This window comes from Bos indicus, chromosome 20, assembly GCF_029378745.1.
Source record: "Bos indicus isolate NIAB-ARS_2022 breed Sahiwal x Tharparkar chromosome 20, NIAB-ARS_B.indTharparkar_mat_pri_1.0, whole genome shotgun sequence".
NCBI lineage: Eukaryota > Metazoa > Chordata > Mammalia > Artiodactyla > Bovidae > Bos > Bos indicus.
In genome coordinates this window covers 66,656,366-66,675,853 of record NC_091779.1, presented here as the reverse complement: position 1 = coordinate 66,675,853, position 19,488 = coordinate 66,656,366, and positions in this window count along the sequence as shown.

Sequence of the window (19,488 nt, the reverse complement as noted above, 5' to 3'; positions counted from 1 at the left end):
TTTCTTTTCTCTTTTTTAATTTTTTAATTAAATTATTTATTTTAACAGGAGGCTGATTACAATATTGTGGTGGGTTTTGGCCATATGTTGACATGAATCTGCAAATATTATTGTTCCGCCCGCACAATATTACCCTAACGTGCCAAATTCCCTTCGTGTCCACCGCTATAACCATGTTCCAACCCATCACCTCTCACTCGATTGTCTTTCTGCATCTGCTCCTGCCTTCCTGTAGTGCTAAGACCACAGAAGCTGGAGGGAATCAGGGCATTCGGCTCCTCCAGGTAAAAGTCTTGCCACTCCTCCTAGAGTGTAATTCATCTTCTTCCTGTGGCCAAACAACTCACACAAGTCTCCCCTCTAACCCCACCTGCCCCCTCCCTCCCAGTCCACCATTTTCCAGCCACAGGGATTATCTCTCTGCTCCTAAATGTGCACCCAAGCTCGCCCCCTTCTCGGTGCTCAGGCACTAGCCAGTCCTTTGTCTGGAATGTTCTTTCCTTGGATCTTCACATGGCTGACTCTTCCAAGCAGATCTTAGCTCAATGCCCCTCCTTAATGGACTTTCAATGGGACTGTCCAGCCAAAATTATCCCCATCCCTTCCTCTCTCAGCCCCTTTCCATCAGATTACCCCATTACATGTCCTGCATTGTACTTATCCCACTATCTGGGATAACCTGGATTGTTTATTTATCCCCTTGTAACCTAGTATTGTCAGCTTCATGAGATCAGTTACCTTAACTGGGACATTTTCCTCTTGGTTCCCACCAGAGCACCGGTGGAACAAGAAGAAACATCATCTTTGCGCATCTCAAACCACGTGGGCTGCCTGAGAAGCACCCCCCTTGTCAGAAGCGAGGTGATTTATTTAAGTCTTGATAAGAAAGGAGAATTAAAACTCAACATTCAGAAAACTAAGATCATGACATCTGCTCCCATCACTTTATGGCAAATTGATTGAGAAACAGTGGCAGACTTTATTTTTTGGGCTCCAAAATCACTGCAGATGGTGACTGCAGCCATGAAGTTAAAAGATGGTTACTCCTTGGAATAAAAGCTATGACCAACCTAGACAGCATATTAAAAAGCAGAGACATTACTTTGCCAACAAAGGTCTGTCTAGTTAAGGCTATGATTTTTCCAGTGGTCATGTATGGATGTGAGAGTCGGACTATAAAGAAAACTGAACACTGAAGAATTGATGCTTTTGAACTGTGGTGTTGGAGAAGACTCTTGAGAGTCTCTTAGACTTCAAGGAGATCCAGCCAGTCCATCCTAAAGGAAATTGGTCCTGAATATTTGAAAGGACTGATGTTGAAGCTGAAACTCCAATAGTTTGGCCACCTGATGCAAAGAGCTGACTTATTGGAAAAGACCCTGATGCTGGGAAAGATTGAAGGCAGGAGGAGAAGGGACTGACAGAGGATGAGGTGGTTGGATGGCATCACCAACTCGATGAACATGAATTTGAGTAAGCTCCGGGGGTTGGTGATGGACAGGGAGGCCTGGCATGCTGCAGTCCATGTGGTCACAGAGTCAGATATGACTGAGCGACTAAACTGAGCTGACTGAAGAAAGGAGAGAAGCCAGAAAACTGGGGAGACAACGCAGAGAAAAATACCATTCCTCTCCCCAAAACAGCCCAGAGGAATAGAGTGGGAAAACTTGTTCAGGAACACTGCTGCTGGACGCCAGAAAAGCAGAGCGAAGCCCCTCCTGTGCTTCTAGCCCCGGGGACCTGCCCATCCACCCATCATCTCAGAAGCTTCACATCGCATCCAACCCTCCTTTCACTCCACAGAGCAGGGAGCCTCCTATGGGTCCTACTCCTCTTATGCCCATCTGTGGTCCCCTTTATTCCAGCTGCTCTGGGCTGCCACAGGCTTGGTTCCAGCCTCACCATCCTCAGCTTGATCATCACAGTGCTCACACCCTCTACATACCCATCATCCTCCACGAAGGGGATCTTTCCAAACTGGGCTCTTGTCATGCTACTCCCTGCTTTAAAAACCAAGCTAGTTCGGGGCAGGGAAAATATGAGATGAGTCTGGAGCATTTTGTGGTGGCCTGAAGTAAGAAAATGCTCAGAAATGAAAGAAAGAAAGAGAGACAGGAAGGAAGGAATAAAGGAAGGAAAGAAGGGGAAGCAGAGACAAAGGTAGGCAGGAAGGGAGGGAAGAGGGAGGGATGGACGTGGAAAGGAAGGAAAGGCAAGGGTGGATGGAGACACGTCAAAAGGATACAGGAGCTGAACTGATAAAGATCTCTATGACCAGAGTTGAAACAGTTCAGCAACAAAGCACATAATAATGACAGTATTGGATTGTAACACAAAGAAGCCAATAAATATTCACGAGTTCATAGTGATATAAACAAATGATGGAATAAATACATCACAAGTATTCCTTGCAGAATAATTCCAACAAATAAATGTAGAACAGGTGGGGGAAATGGAAAATGAATGTTAGAACACCATAGCAAAAGTTATTGCAGGCAAGATTCACCAGTGAATGCTTGTATTAAAGGGCAAATACTTAAGGAGAAAGATTTTCATTTAACCTCAAAGTATCTTCCCCAAAATTAAATAGGGAAACGTGGTAACTTCATAATGGAGAAACCCCACCTGCAACATCTTCACTGAGGCACTGAGGTTAATATCACCAAACTGAGCACCTCTTTTCCACGTGCAGAGAGCAGTCCATCACCTCTGGGGCACTCTTCCTATAAATCTATAACCTCAATACGATCTTGCAGAAACATCATAAAAATCCAAAGAGACATTTTACAAAACACCAAACCAACAGTCTTCCAAAATGTCAGGGGAATGAATGATTTGGGGAATACTCAGGAAGAGACCGGCAGAGACTAAAGACTTGAAACTGAGTGCAAATGGAACCTCCATTGGATCTTGGACGAGATAAGGACATTAGTGGGGAAACACAAAATCTTAATAGTCTGTGGTTTAGTTATGATATTATGCCCATATTAATTTCTAATTTTGACAAACGCACCATGGTCAATCAGTTTAGTCACTCAGTCGTGTCCAACTCTTTGCGACCCCATGGACTGCAACACGCCAGGCTTCCCTGTCCATCACCAACTCCCGGAGCTTACTCAAACTCATGTCCACCCAACCTCTGTCATCCCCTTCTCCTCCTGCCTTCAATCTTTCCCAGCACCAGGGTCTTTTCCAATGAGTCAGTTCTTCGCATCAGGTGGCCAAAGGATTGGAGTTTCAGCTTCAACATCAGTCCTTCCAATGAATATTCAGGACTGATTTCCTTTAGGATGGACTGATTCCATCTCCTTGCAGTTCAAGGGACCCTCAAGAGTCTTCTTTAACACCACAGTTCAAAAGCATCAATTCTTCATGCTCAGCTTTCTTTATAGTCCAACTCTCACATCCATACATGACTACTGGAAAAACCATTGCTTTGACTAGATGGCCTTTTGTTGGCAAAGCAATGTCTCTGCTTTTGAATATGCTGTCTAGTTGGTCATAACTTTTCTTCCAAGGAGCAAGTGTCTTTTAATTTCATGGCTGCAGTCACCACCTGCAGTGACTTTGGAGCCCGAGGGTGGCAATGGATGTTCACATTAGAGGAAGTCGGGTATGTAGGAATTCTCTGTCCTGCTTTTGCAACTCTTCTGTAAATCTAAAGTTACTCAGGGGCTTCCCTGGTGGTTCAGTGCTGAGAATCCACCTGCCAATGCAGGAGGCATGGATTCTTTGATCCCTGTCCAGGAAGATCCCACATGTTGTGAGGCAACTAAGCCTGAGAGCCACAGCTTCAGACGCCTCTGCGCCCAGAGCCCATGCTCCACAGCAAGAGAAGCCCCCGCAGCGAAAAGCCTCCTCATTTTGACTGGGGAGTAGCCCCAATCCTCCCCAACTAGAGAAAGCACGAGCACAGCAACAGTGGCCCAGAGCGGCCGAAAACAAATACAGAAATGTTGAAATAAAAGGCAAGCAAAATAATTTAAAAGCCCCTTGCTAGCTTGGCAGGGCCAGTAGAATCCAACCTCTTTGCTGCAGCAACAGAACCGCCCAGGATCTTAGCTCCTGGGGATTCTTGAGGAAAGGTCCCCCTCCATGTGCCACCCCCCAGTACCTTCAAGCAGCATCACTCTCCAACCGCGTGAAGCTCTTCACAGCCCTCTAGGCAGCCCAAGTTTCATAGTCACAGGCCCCAAGCCTTCATCCCTCCTTCATCTTGGAGTCTGTTTCTTAATCAAGTTCTTGGTCAAAGTCAAAGCAGAATTCACTTTTGCATGACTTTCCTGAGCCCCCACTTCCACCACGGGCAGATTAACTCTTCCTGCCCCACGTCGCCCCCTCCCCACCCTCTACACCCTGTGATGACTTCTGCCATGGCCCCCTCCCCATTGTCTGCACAATGACTAAACTCTTGGTTCCCAGGACAGAACTGGGGCATATTTATCTTCATGGTCCTCAGTCAATACTAACGATGTGTGAGATTAATCGGGAAGGAGGGTGTTCCTGGAGCTGGACAAACCCATCTGGTTAATCAGCTTCTGTAGGCAGAGCCTTGGGGAGGGCAGGGAGGGCTGGCACCCTGCGTCCTGGGAGATGGTGCTCATCCATCACTCTCCAGCCCTGCCAGCAGCCAGCAGCAAAGTGCCTGCACCAAAGGTCACCTCCTCGGCTTCTGTGAAAAGCCAGGGTCTAAGCTAAAATGCATAACAACTAGGAAGAAAAGCTTTCTACTCAAGAAATGAGTTGCTTTTAGACATAGCTGAACTAACCAGCAATGCAAAAAAGGTTACTGGAATGTGAACAGGAACTAGATTTACTACTCATTAAACCAAACCATTTGATAGAATTCCCCCTTATGGCTCAGAACGTAAAGAGTCTGCTTGCAGTGCAGGAGACCTGGGTTAGATCCCTGGGTTGAGAAGGTCCCCTGGAGAAGGGAATGGCAACCCACTCCAGTATTCTTGCCTAGAGAATCTCATGGACAGAGTGAGAGAGTCAATTCCTAAACAGGTTGATAAGAAGTCCGGGGGTCCCCGAGGAGAAAGGACTCTGGGGCTCTTGAAGAGGAGAAAGGGGTCTGGGGTTCTCAGGAGGAGGAAAGGACAAACTTTTTTTTCCTCTACATTCCTTAGTCTTAGTCACAGAAAAGGTATTTTTCTTTAAGCCCAGAACTGATAATTATACAATGAACAACTCAGTTTAAACTCTGTGAAAGTGAAAGTGAAGTCGCTCAGCCATGTCCGACTCTTTGTGATCCCGTGGACTGTGTAGCCCACCAGGCTTCTCCATCCATGGAATTTTCTAGGCATGAGTACTGGAGTGGGTTGCCATTTCCTTCTCCATTAAACTCTGTACTGGGGATTATATCCTAGGGAAGGACTAGGATTATATCCTAGGAAAGGACTGATGTTGAGGCTGAAACTCCAATACTTTGGCCTCCTGATGTGAAGAGCTGACTCATTTGAAAAGACTCTGATGCTGGGAAAGATTGAAGGCGGGAGGAGAAGGGGATGACAGAGGATGAGATGGTTGGATGGCATCACTGACTCAATGGACATGAGTTTGATTAAACTCTGGGAGCTGGTGATGGACAGGGAGCCCTTGGGGTTGCAAAGAGCTGGACACGACTGAGTGACTGAACTGAAGTGAACTGAACTGAGGGATTATATAACAACAATGTATCCTGCTTGAGGACAGTTTTTCCTTCCTGAAAACCTTCTGGCTAATCCTGTTACCTTAAAATGTAAATTATGGCAGTGGGTCTGGTAAAATTTTCACAAACTTGAGACATTCTTTTGATTTGTTGTAATAATTAATTCCCTGGAGAAGGAAATGACAACCCCCTCCTGTATTGTTGCTTGGAAAATCCCAAGGACAGAGGAGCTTGGCAGGCTACAGTCCATAGGGTCAAAAGAGTTGGACACAACTTAGCACTATCTTTCTTAACTAATTAAAAAAGCATATAACTCCCTTGCTAACACTAGCGAGGGGGCACTCTCCGCCCCCCTTCTGATGTCTGTGGCAGCAGCTTTCCCTGTCCCTCTCATACTTTAATAAAACTCTGCTACACAGAAGTCTTGAGCGATGAAGCCTGGTTCCTGGTCTCGAAGCTAAATCTTCTTCTTCAGAGATCGTGATCCAAAACTGTTCACTGTAAGCTATCAAGAGGAGCCTGGCAGGTTACAGTCCATGGGATCACAAAGAGTCGGACACAGTTGAGCAACTAATACTTTCACTCTCTGTGGCCAGCTTGAATTAGTCTATGTATTTAAAGGTAATAAGTCCCCATTCTTTTGTAAAAGCCTAAACCTTACATATTTCAAACTTTCTCAAAACTCACTCCTTTGTGCTCACTTGAACCCAAGTGACTACAGATTCTGAAGCTGCCTGCTCGCCTGCAGCAGATTCTGAAAGGACGACGTTTGCCTTGTAATTTAGACTTCAGTCCCACAGTTTGATATCCGCAGCTCTCCCAGACCTCAGGCTACTGATGTGAGAGCACCTTCGGTCTGGCTTTTTCAGGTCAGTGAAGACTGCTTTTTTAAAGTTTTTCTTGGTATGTGCTTTTCCGTATTGATTTCTCCCAATTCCAAAATAGAGTTCAAACAGTACAGCCGTAATAGCTCTCGGATTTCAAACCCCTTGCTCTTGATTTGTGGCTCTTAATGTTTCATGCATGTGGCCCTTACATAACTCTGCGTCTCCACCTCGGTATCGATTCCCTGCCCTCACCTTCAATATTTGATCACAGCAATGAGAAGAGCCAAATAAGTAACTGCAGCTTTTGGAGCTGGACTCAAAAGTAATTCTTCTTCCCGTTAATGCAGGAGGAGAAAAGGAAAAGAAGAGAAAGGAAATTGCGTTTATTTCTCAGAAGAGCAGCCCGCTATTTTCTGAAAATGATACTTTTATTGAGTTCATTTTCAGGACAGGACACAGAGAGGCCAGCTAGGAGGAGCTCCTGCTATTTCTTCCCACCTCCTTCTTGGCCTTAGGAACAGGCGGTAGGTCAACAGCTCCCAACTTGTCCCCGCTGGCTCTCTGTCAAGAAGTGGGATCAAGGAAGCCTGGCATCCGCATACCCCTGAGTCGCCTCCCCATGACGCTCCACGGTGGGCCTTCTTCCGGGCTCCTGAGCTTCCCACCAGAAAAGCCATGATGCTTCCATTTCACTTGCAGCAGCCCTCCTGGTTCCCCATCATCGGGGAAATATCTGTCAGTTTCCCAGAGAGGTTTTGGGCATATTTAACCAAGGGTTCATCCACCTAGTCAACTAGCCTAAAACGGAGAAATTCTTTCTTCTATCTCTAATTATATCCTCGCACCTATATCCCACCTGGCTGGTCACCGAGTCCTGAGGCTGCCCCTCAGAAGGACCTCTGTAATGTAGCCCCCTTTTTTTTTCCTATCTTCAAGGCACTAGTGAAGGGTCAGACTTTATATTTCCACCTGGAACTACAGTTAAGAAGGACTTTTGCATCCCTTTCCAGAGGTTACAGGGGAGAAGGGACCAGGAAGAGGAAGCAGATGGGTCCCAGCCCCAGAAGGAAAGTGAGCTCTTGGAGGATTGATATATGGGATAATGGGAGCGATGAAGGCAAGTCTTATTTTCTAAGATCCTGAGTAAGGTTTCTAAACCTGAGTAAGACAGAACAGACTGGAATCTCCAAAAACTTAGTTATCCCATTATAATTGTGAACGGACATTGATTAGGATTATGACTTACATTCAATCATCTCTTTTAGTTTCTTGATGTCATTCGATAGTTAGATGGGTTTTATAATAACAAAATGTAGTGCTATTTAACTCAGGTTGGCCCAAAGATATAAAAATATGTCTCACCTTTTATAACATACAGCAGAAAGTATCCCCAGTTGTATGTCCGTAAACCTCTCGTGGGATAAAACAGTGTACCTAAGCTTGTTAATAAATGAGCCACTGTAAATTAAAAATGTTTCATGGACTCCTAGTGTTAATATAGCTTTTAGCCTAGTGACACTTCAGCATGTCCAAACATAAAACTAAATATGAAATCTTTATACTAGTAACTTTGAGACAATTGTAAAACTGAAATAATTTGAAAAATTAAACCACCAGTCTTAGCTTTATTAATTACGTACTTTGAATACTAAGAATTATGTCATTTTACTGAAACTAAATCGGTGTTCTGAACACAAATATGATGTAGACCGTCCCTGTGCAGCTCCTACTGGACTTGACAAGTTTCACAGTGTAAATACCACAGGCCCTGGGATAATCCCAATGGCTATGAAACCACAGTGAACAGTCTAGCACAGATGTGTTTGGAAAAACAGAAAAGGAGGAAGAAGATGGAGAAAGTATATTTGAAAAGAAAACTGTTCAGGGACTTCCCTGTTGGTCCAGTGGTTAAGAATCCACCTTCTTATGCAGGGGACACAGGTTCGGTCCCTGGTCAGGAAACTAAGATCCCGCATGCTGCAGGGCAGCCAAGTCCATGCCCCACAACTCCTGAGTCTGCTCACTCTAGAGCTGGAGTGCCACAATTCAAGAAAAGCCCTCACACTGCAAGGAAAACCCCATTCGCCCCAACAAAGATCCCTAGGGCCGCGACTAAGACCCAAATGAACAAACGCTGTTGCTGTTTAGTTGGTAAGTCATGCACAACTCTGTGACCCCATGGAATGTAGCCCACCAGGCTCCTTTATCCATGGAATTTCCCAGGTAAGAATTCTGGAGTAGGGTAGCCATTTCCCTCTCCAGGGGATCTTCCCAACCCAGGGATCGAATCCATGTCTCCTGCATTACAGGCAGATTTTTCACTGCTGAGCCACAAAGGAAGCCCAAATAAATAAACATTTTTGTAAAAAGAGAGTGGCTCAGAACTTTATTACATTGATGAAGGACATCACCTATAGATCCACCAATTCCTAAATTCCAGAGTAAGACAAATTTTTAAGAAAGATACTTCCTGACTCAGAACTAATAGGGAAGCTTATATCGATTTAAGCCTCAAGCCAATAAATATTACAAACTCTGGTGGGGGTGGGGGGCAGGCGCTGGGGAGGAAAAAACTCTTGAAGGCCCTGGAGATGAGCCTAGAGAATAAAGAGTCTGGAGGCACATGATCCTTGGAGAAGGGAAGCAAACGTGTGAGCACAACACTCAGCACTTGGCCAGGCTTTTCTCTGAGGACACTTCTGATTAAAGACAGCAGATGGGGGCATACAGCTCAAACAGAAAGCAGTGGTCTTGCTGGAATGGAAGAAATGGGGCTGAAGTGATCAGAAACTAAGAAAAAAGTCCTAGAGAGGAAGGAGACATAGGTGGAAGCTCCAAAACCTTCACACTAAATTGAGTCAAGTCCCTGCATAACTCCAAGAAGCCCAAGAGAAATATTTCAGGAGCTTTCTGCCACTAGAGAGACAGGGATTGGCGTTCAAGTCTCACCAGCTAGGCAAGCAAGCTGAATGCCTCAAGCTTCCCACTGAAATCCCTGAAGAGCCACATAGTCGGAATAAACATCACATTTTAGGACTAACAGATTCACTGTCCGACCAAGAGTAAAATCTAATTAATTAGCAGCAAAGCCTTAAACAAACTCTCAACAGGATTTAGGGGCTTACCTGGTAATTTAACCGCCTTCCAGAGCAAGTATGACATCCTGCAGAGGAAGATATCAAAATCCAGAGTTCCTACAATGTTCCAAAGAAAATATCAGCCTAAAGTCAAAGATTACTAGACATGAAAAAGGAGCAGAAAAAGCGGTCACCATGTGAAGAGAAGAAAAAAGCAGTCAAATGAGATTGTCATACTGAGTGAAGCAAGTCAGACACAGAAAGACAAATATCGTATGGTATTGCTTATATGTGGAAGAAAAAACAAATGAACTCATTTATAAAACAGAAGTAGAGTTACAGATGTAGAAAACAAACAGGTTACCAGGGGGTAAGGGGAAGAGAGGTAAACTGGGGGGTTGGGCTTTACATAAACACACTACCACATGTAAACTGGGGGCTTTCCAGGCGGCGCTAGTGGTGAAGAATCTGCCTGCCAATGCAGGAGATGCACGGCATGGGTTCCATCCCTGGGTCGGGAAGATCCCCTAGAGGAGGGCATGGCAACACACTCCAGTATCCTTGCCTGGGAAATCCCATGGACAGAGGAGCCTGGTGGGCCACAGTCCATGGGGTCACAGGGTCGACACAACTGAAGCAACTTAGCATGCACACACACACTTATATAAAATATAAAACTAATACGAACCTGCTGCATAGCACAGGTAACTCTACTCAGCACACTGCAGTGGCCTCAATGGAAAAAGAACCTACAAAAGAAGTAAAAGAGTGGATGATGCATATACTTACATAGCTGACTCACTCTGAGTGCATCGGAAATAACACAACATTGTAAATCAACTATAAAAATAAGTCAGTAAGTCGCACTGAATAGATTGAGCAAAAGCAAGCAATAAAGTGATAGACCATCAGTGAATTCCTTAACTTTTCATTACCTAATTTATTTAATACTTTATTCTTAATGAGCCTGATTTCTTAAGTTATCCTTTTAAATTGTTCAATTCTGGGACATCGTAAAGAAAACCCAAACTGACCAAATGCTGCTCAATTTATTCAGCCCTTCACTTCAGAATGTATCGTGATTGACAATGAACACAATTTTAGACCCATTAAGGCACAGTGTTCCTCATGCCCCTTACACATTTTCATTTTCTGGTACCAAGTTTTCAAGTTTTATTGTAATGTCACCTTCATTGTGTGTTTGAGCAAGATCTACCTTTCAGTAAAAACATTCAAAAGCATTTTAATCCTAAAAGAAAAATGCCTAAATTTAGACATGGCTTTTTGTGGACATTTTCATGCATAACATTAACAGGAAATAACTCCTGCCCACTAAGTGTGTGTGGTACAGACTCAGCACTCACTTCTTTTGTGCGCTGGAAACCACATTACGTTTTCTCTGAGGCTCACGGTTGACCTCACTCTTCTAGTAAGAATTTTATCTTGTTCAAATAAAGCAGAGATTTGGTATTCCTTTCATGTGGTCAGGAAAGCCTGAAAGGTCAAACGTGATAAGAGATTCTATCTTTGGGAAGATTTGGAAAATGGCATATATAATTATTGCATTCATTGGGCTTCCCTGGTGGTTCAGACTAAAGAGTCTGCCTGCAGTGCAGGAGGCTAGGTTCGATCCCCGGGTTGGGAAGATCCCCTGTGGGAGGGTATGGCAACCCACCCCCGTATTCTTGCCTGGAGAATCCCATGGACAGAGGATTCTGGTGGGTTACAGGCCATAGGGTCACAAAGAGTTGTACATTACTGAGTGACTAAGACAACACTTGCTCCAAAAACTGTTATCACTAAACGTTATAGTTGAGTCATGACTCCCAGTAAAAAATGGATTTTCAGCCAACATTCTGGTTTGTACACTTTTATCTTTACCAGTGTTATTAGTGTTTTCTCCTTTATATCAAAACCTGAAACTGAAAGTTGTTCGGTCACACCTTTCTCATATCAAAGCCTACACATTTTACAGTGGATATAAAACCAATGACAGCCGTTAATTTTGATGTCTGTTTTCATCTTTCTGGTGGTTAAGACTAAATCCACAAATGTTGTTTGTTCAACAGAACATTTTGTCTTTGGTACAGGTGATGGAAATGGGTAATATTTACTTTTTAAAACATTTGTGTGTGATTTCTTCTCTTACTTTAGTAAGATGTCCATTCACATCCATTCATTAAGATATGGGTCTCATTTGAATATTTCATCCTTGGTAATCTTCACATGCTTTATTTTTTAACCAAAATTCCAGGTTCAGCCATTCTACCGTTTAGTTTTGCAGGCATTTCTACTAGGAAATTTCTATTGCTTTCTACAAATATTGTACTGTGGGTATCACACAAAAAAATCATCGTGCTTGCTAATAGTGAGCAGATAACACGACTCTTTAAGAACATTGCATCAATGTACTTCCAGGTCCGCAAGTCTTTCTTCAGCGCGCTCACTCACTGTTCGTTCAGACTGTTCCCCATGGCAGTAATTACCTGTGTGATTTCTCTGGTTCTAGGTGCAAATGCTGTCTTATGTTCTTATAATTAAGAGTTTGGATGTTGGTAGCCACAGATACCATCTTACCCAAAGCTACGTTACAAAATATGAAAAAATAGTTGCAAAATGCTTCACCTTTAAACTTAAAATCTGTAAGTTGGTGGCTATACTTTCTTCTTCCAATAGAAATCATGGCAATGTAAAATACTCAATTTTCTATCAGGCTTATGGAAAGAAAATCAGAATCGTCAATTTGAATCAGATTGCCTTTGCTAGAAACATTCACACACGACCCAAATGGTGTGACGAGGCTTCATCTCTCCTGCCCTATTTGCCGATTTCATGAATATCATTTTCCTCATCTCCTAACAGCAGGCTGGCGCTCTGTCACTTCCAGCTGTGGTTTGGATAAGGAATACTCTTTCCCACTCTCATTGTTTGATCAAAAATTCAATCTTCCTTTAATAATGACTATAAAGAGATTTTATCTGACCTGTTTAAGTTTTGTATCTGATGAGAACAATTTTCTTGCTCATTTTCATTTTTTTTCAATAATGAAACCTAACTAATTATACAATGTATAACATTGAGTTTGCAAGTTTCATCTGAGTCACACACCACAGAAGTCTGCTCAGTTTCATTGTTTCCAGATTAATTTTAAATGTGAGCAGAGTTCCTTTCATGAAGATTTTCCTATTTCCTTCTCAGCTTTCTATTTCTGAGTCCCACTTCCATATCTTCTATTGCACACATACACACACAAAAAAACTTGACTGTATTTATTCTCCATGATCTAAAGTTTATAATATGCATTTCAGATTAAAATATACAATGGAATGCTGTTTGAACTGTATTCATTTAAATACGTTTTCATCAAAAATATAAATACATGGAATTCGTGTGAGTGCTCAGTCAGGTCCAATTCTTTGCTACCCCATGGACTGTGGCCAGTCAGGCTCCTCTGTCCATGGAATTTTCAAGGCAAGAATACTAGAGACGGTTGCCATTTCATATATGGAATTTAGAAAGATTGATGGCACCAATGATCCTACATGCCCGGCAATAAAGGGGACTCAGACATAAAGAACAGACTTTTGGACTTGGTGGGAGAAGGCGAGGGCGGGATGACTTGAGAGAATAGCATTGACACATATACATTAACAGACAGTAATTCAAGTCAAATCCTAAAGGAATCTAGTCAAACCAGTCAATCCTAAAGGAAATCAAACCAGAATATTCACTGGAAGGACTAATGCCGAAGCCGAAGATCCAATACTTTGGATGGCATCACTGACTCAAAAGACATGAGTTTGAGCAAGCTCTGGGAGATAGTGAAGGACAGGAAAGCCTGGCGTGCTGCAGTCCATGGGGCTGCAAAGAGTCGGACACGACTGAGCGACCGAAAAACAACAGTATACAATAACATATGTAACAGAAATGACCACTGCACGTTCAAGGCAGGAAACAGGGCACCCGAAGCCGGTGCTCCGGGACAACCCAGAGGGACGGGGTGGGGAGGGAGGTGCGAAGGGGCTTCAGGATGGAGGGGACATGTGGATAACTTCGGCCTATTCATGTTGATGTAGGGCAAAAACCGTCACAATACCGTAAAGTAATTATCCTCCAATTAAAATTAATACATTAATTTTTTAAAAAGAAAAAGGAAAAAATAAATACATGAAACATATATCTATAAATGTACAAATTATATCTATAAAAATATAATCTGTACACTTATATATGCAGCTGCTGCTAAGTTGCTTCAGTCGTGTCCGACTCTGTGCGACCCCATGCACTGCAGCCTACCAGGCTTCTCCATCCATGGGATTCTCCAGGCAAGCACACTGGAGTGGGCTGCCATTTCCTTCTCCAATGCATGAAAGTGAAAAGTGAAAGTGAAGTCGCTCAATTGTGCCGACTCTTCACGACCCCATGGACTGCAGCCTACCAGGCTCCTCCATCCATGGGATTTTCCAGGCAACAGTACTGGAGTGGGGTGCCATTGCCTTCTCCTATATATATGAAATATATCTATAAATATATATCTATAAATGTACCAATTAAAATAACATTAAAATGACAACTAAAAATATACTCCATGTATTATCTCAAAACATTTATTCTTCTTGTAAAATATTTAAACCAATTTTTATAATTGAAGGTCAAACACAAACTGTGATTAATGAACTCAAATTTTTTAAATCAAAATCATATAAATAAAGCTGTAGTTATATAAATTTGTTAAACTATAATTCAAGTGCTAAATATTTTTATAGCTGTAAAGTTATTTACAGTTTTCCTGTTGAAATCCTCCTAGATGCCAGTGTAAAGACTCCCCATCATGCTGCACTCCAGGGACTGGTGTATCTAGATGGACCCCAGCACTTGCCCCTTGCAGGACCCATGATGCAAAGTCTGGGGCGACTCACATGCCTGTTCACATTCAGAGTGGTCTCCTCTGCTCTGAGGCCACAGGGCAGATGTGGAGAAGTTGACCTGGGGGCCTGAATGGTGTTAGCCAAGAGATAAGCGGTTTGCTGTGCCTCGTGGAGGACAGGTGCTGCCCACAAACAAGTCTGTCTGTGTCTGTTCTCCCAACACCGAGCCCAGAGCAGGGGCAAGGCCGGCAGTGCCTACTGGGCCCTCTACAGAACCACGTGCACAGGTGAGCAGGGACCGTGAGCAGTGATGCTCAGGGAGGGGTCTTTCTAAAAGCCAAAGCCACACCCACAGTCCAGATGCCCACTCACAGAGGAATAACTGAATCATTTGCTGTGCTTTCATAAAACGGATATGGAACAGCCACAGAAATGAAAGAGCTAGACGGACCTGCAACAACACAAGTGAATGCCACGCACGTCAGTTGAACAAGAGAAGCTCAAGGTAAAAAGTGATTGGTTTCACTGAAAGCAAACAAGCAAACAGATCTTGGACTGTGCCTGCTGGAAAATCCTTAAAGAGATAGGAATACCAGACTACCATAACTGCCTCCTGAGAAACATGTATGCTGGTCAAGAAGCAACAGTTAGAACCGGACATGGAACAACTGACCAGTTCAAAATTGGGAAAGGAGTATGACAAGGCTGTATATGGTCACCCTGTTTATTTAGCTTATACACGAAGTACATCATGCGAAATGCCAGGCTGGATGAAGCACAAGCAGTAGTCAAGATTGCCAGGAGAAATACCAACAACCTCAGATATGCAGATGACACCACCCTTATGGCAGAAAGCGAAGAGAAGCAAAAGAGCCTCTTGATGAAAGTGAAAGAGAAGAGTGAAAAAGCTGGCCTAAAGCCCAACATTCAAAAAACTAAGATCATGGCATCCGGTCCCATCACTTCTTAACAAACAGATGGGGTAATGTGGAAGCAGTGACAGATTTCCTTTTGTTGGTCTCCAAAATCACAGAGGACCATGACTGCAGCCGTGAAATTAAAAGACGCTTGCTCCTTGGAAGGAAAGCTGTGACAAACCTAGACAGCATATGAAAAAGCAGAGACATCACTATATGCCAACCAAAGTCTGTATAGGCAAAGCTATGGTTTTTCCAGTAGTCGTGTACAACGTAAGAGGTGGACCCTAAAGAAGGCTGAGCGCTGAAGAACTGATGCCTTTGAACTGTGGTGTTGGAGAAAAGTCTTGAGAGTCCCTTGGACAGGAAGGAAATCAAACCAGTCAATCCTAAAGGAAATCAACTATGAATATTCACTGGAAGGACTGATGCTGACGTTCCAGTACTTAGGCTGCTTGATGTGAAGAGTGGACTCTTTGGAAAAGACCCTGATGCTGGGAAAGACTGAGGGCAAGAGGAGAAAGGGGTGACAGAGGATGAGATGGTTGGATCATATCACCAAATCAATGGACATGAGTTTGAGTAAATTCAAGAAGACAGTAAAGGATACAGATGCCTGGAGTGCTATAGTCCATGGGGTCAGACATGACTTAGCAACTGAACAACAACGAGTGTCAGGAATAATTATAAAGCGGAGCCAGGAAGGGGTCACCACAATAGTCAATGGTTGGCATGTGGGTAGCTTTTAAGGGGATGGGGAGGGACAGTCACTGCAGGGGGCATGGGTGTCTTTAGCCTGTGGGGACACTGGAATTGTCTTTGCTATGGTCTGCCTATTTGTGTCTCCCAAACTCAAATGTTGGAGACCTAATGACCAAGGGGACACTATTAGGAGATGAGCCTCTTGGGAGCTGATTAGGTCCTGAAAGTGGATGCTTCCTGAATGCGGTCACTGTCCTTCTAAAAGAGGCCCCAGGGACTTCCTTCACCCTTTCACCCATGTGGGGCACAGTGAGAAGTGTGAATTCAGAGGAGGGCCCCCACCTCACCACATGGACAGCATGGCCACGGATGTCCAGCCTCTGGAATGGTGAGGAATAAATGTCTGTTGTTTCTAAGCTGCCCAGATTCTGGTGTTTCCTCAGAGGAGCCAGGATGGAGGAATAGGGCAGTTTTCTCTCTGACTTTGGTGGGGTTGTATGCGTTTCACTGGTACATTTCACAGCATCATTTATTAAGCACACATTTACAGTGGTGTACTTTTCTGTATATTACACATCAAGAGAAAAAATTTTTTTAATGAATGGAGGGCAAAAATTAGAAGATAGCAGCTCTAGATGACTTGTTTAATCATTCATTCAGCAAATATTTATCCATACTGTGTGCCAGGCTCTTCACAAAATGTTCAGAAGCAAATTCAACATTTGAGATCCCACTCTGTCTTTTAAGAAGACATTTGTAAGCAGTCTCCTCACTTCCTCTCAGCTTGTGGCCAGAAATACTGCAAAGGGTAAGACACGTACGTCCTCTCCTTGAAAACTTGCCCCTGCCTGTCCTGAGTGCTGGTGAGAATCAGGGCTCTTTTCTAATGATGCTCAAAACAGACGATGCAGGCCTGCATCACTGACATCCACCAGTGTCCTTTATTAAGTAACCTGCAAACTCTCCCTTGGACTTCCCAGGCGGTGCAGTGGTAAAGAATCCATCTGCCAACGTAGCAACTGCGAGAGACGGGGGTTTGATCCCTGGGTAGGGAAGATCCCTGGAGTAGGAAATAGCAACCTGCTCTGGTATTCTTCCCTAGAGAACTCATGGACAGAGGGCTGCACTCCAGGGGGTTGCAAGGAGTTGTAGACACACAAACACCCCTTCTCTCAGCTTTCCTGCAGGAGGGAGACTTGGGGAGTGTTATCAGAGCCCCTCCAGAGCTGTCCTTGGTGCTGAACCTTGCAGAGCAAGGAACTCTGAATCTTTCAACTTCTCCTCATTCTTCAAAACATATCAGCTCTTTTTGGGAGAGGGGACTACCATCTCAATTTTTTATTTTAGCAGGGGTTGGTGGCCAAGAAATTTAAAACACAAATACAATAAATTCTTTCTCGTGTTTTCAGTGGAGCAAAACACACTCATCCATCATTCTTTACACCACTCCGATGGACAGCTTATTTTCTAATGAACTAAGCTTCTCGACAACCTCAAATGTACACCAATAACCAGGCTCAAATGAGGGCTTAGCTCATAATCCCCACAACTCTGTGATATTCAGGAAACATATAAAGACTGCTTGTAGACTGTGTATAACTGAAATTCATAGACCAGCATCCCAGCAAAGGCGGTCACTCTGGTCTTTGCCAGAGAAGCAGGTGAGATGAATTCAAATCCTCTCAGGCAGATTCTTTACCGTTTGAGCTACAGGAAAGTCTTCTAAAACACCACAGGCTGGCAATTCCATGCACTTAAGACTCAGTCATGGACAACCACCTTCTGACTCTAGCGGTGGAACATGATGCTCAGAAAATAAGTGGAAAACTTAATATAAATAAACCACACTTGAATTCTAGTAGACTATGTGGCATTATTAAATTTTTTCTTGTAATGCTTAATATCTTTCTTGATTTCTCAATATCTCTTTACAGCATTTGGAGAACATTTTCAAAGCCCCGTTGTAGCTAATTTAATACCTACGAATTCCCCATGGATATGTAGAAAGATTGTACAGCTTAGGGGATTAAGTACTCTACATCTTATTACAAAAGTACAGGTTCAAAATATATAAAGCCCTATTATCTGAAGAATATTTTCCCTGTATATAAAATAAGTTACTTTAGGAGAGAAAATTATCATGTTAAAAGGCACATCACATCACCATCAATAAAACAATGTGTTTAAATACAAGTCAAAGAGTTAAAAGTCAAGAAAACTAAGAAGAAAGTTATCATTTCAGTATGATATTACCCTGTATTTATATAAAACTCTTTTAATGGAATTATTATTATATTATTCATATAACCTTGAATTCCTTTCATTGTTATCCAGTAATATAATCCCAATTAGCAGTACTACTCTCACTCTTTTGTGTTATTACAACCACTCTTCAAGAGAACTCAAAGTAAATAAGTTTAATTAAAGTTAATCTTTGGAATCCCCACTGAGGCAGAATGAAGTGGACATCATCCTCTTTGTACATAGAAATGTATGTCCATGAGAAGAATCCCAGATGAGGACTGCGGTGTTACCAAGGGGAAAACATCCAGGTGTTTGAGATGAATGTGGTCCTGTGTGCTTACTGGATGCTGACTTAGGTCTCCCAGTTATGAGTCTGCACTTCATTGGTGACCAGTCTTTATGATGATGATCAACAGGCAGTCAGAATACCATTCCGGGCAGGGTGTCTCAGAAGCTTTCAGAACATCTCTGAGAGCTGTGCATGGACCAGCCCTGGTCCACTGGCATCCAGGTGAGAGGAGAAGGGGGAGATGGGGCAGAGCGAGGGGAGGAGGAGAAACTGTCATGTCATCCTGTTCATTTCCAGCATAGTCCAAAAGCCCAAACCAAGAAAATCATTGCTGAAAGCATCATGCCTTGTCTCAGTAGAAATGAAAAAATTGTCTGTATTTGTCCCTTTTGTTTCTTGATCAGATCATAATTTACTCAGGTGACAAAAGAGGTCAATTTCTAAGAACCGGAAACATTTGGACTTCCCTGGTGGCTCAGAAAGTAAAGAATCTGCCTGCAATGTGGCAGACACAGGTTCCGTCCCCGGGCTGGGAAACCTCCCTGGAGAAGGGGATGGCAACCCACTGCAGTGTTCTTGCCTGGAGAACTACATGGACAGAGGAGTCTTGCAGGCAACAGTCCATGGAGTCACAAAGAGTTGGACATGACTGAGTAACGAACACTTTCACTTTCAAAAGAGGAGTGTCCCTCTTGAAATCTTATATCATTTCCGTTATAAATTCTCTCTATGGTATATCATAGAGAGTGCACAAAACAAAACCAACTAGTAAAGGATCACAAACTAAACACCATTGTAACCACAAACTGGGTCAAGATACTGTCGGCACCTCAAGATATTTGTCGGCACCCCAAATAGCTTACAGAAAGTTGAATATTCAAAGAAAACAAAATGTTCACACCTTCTTTTTT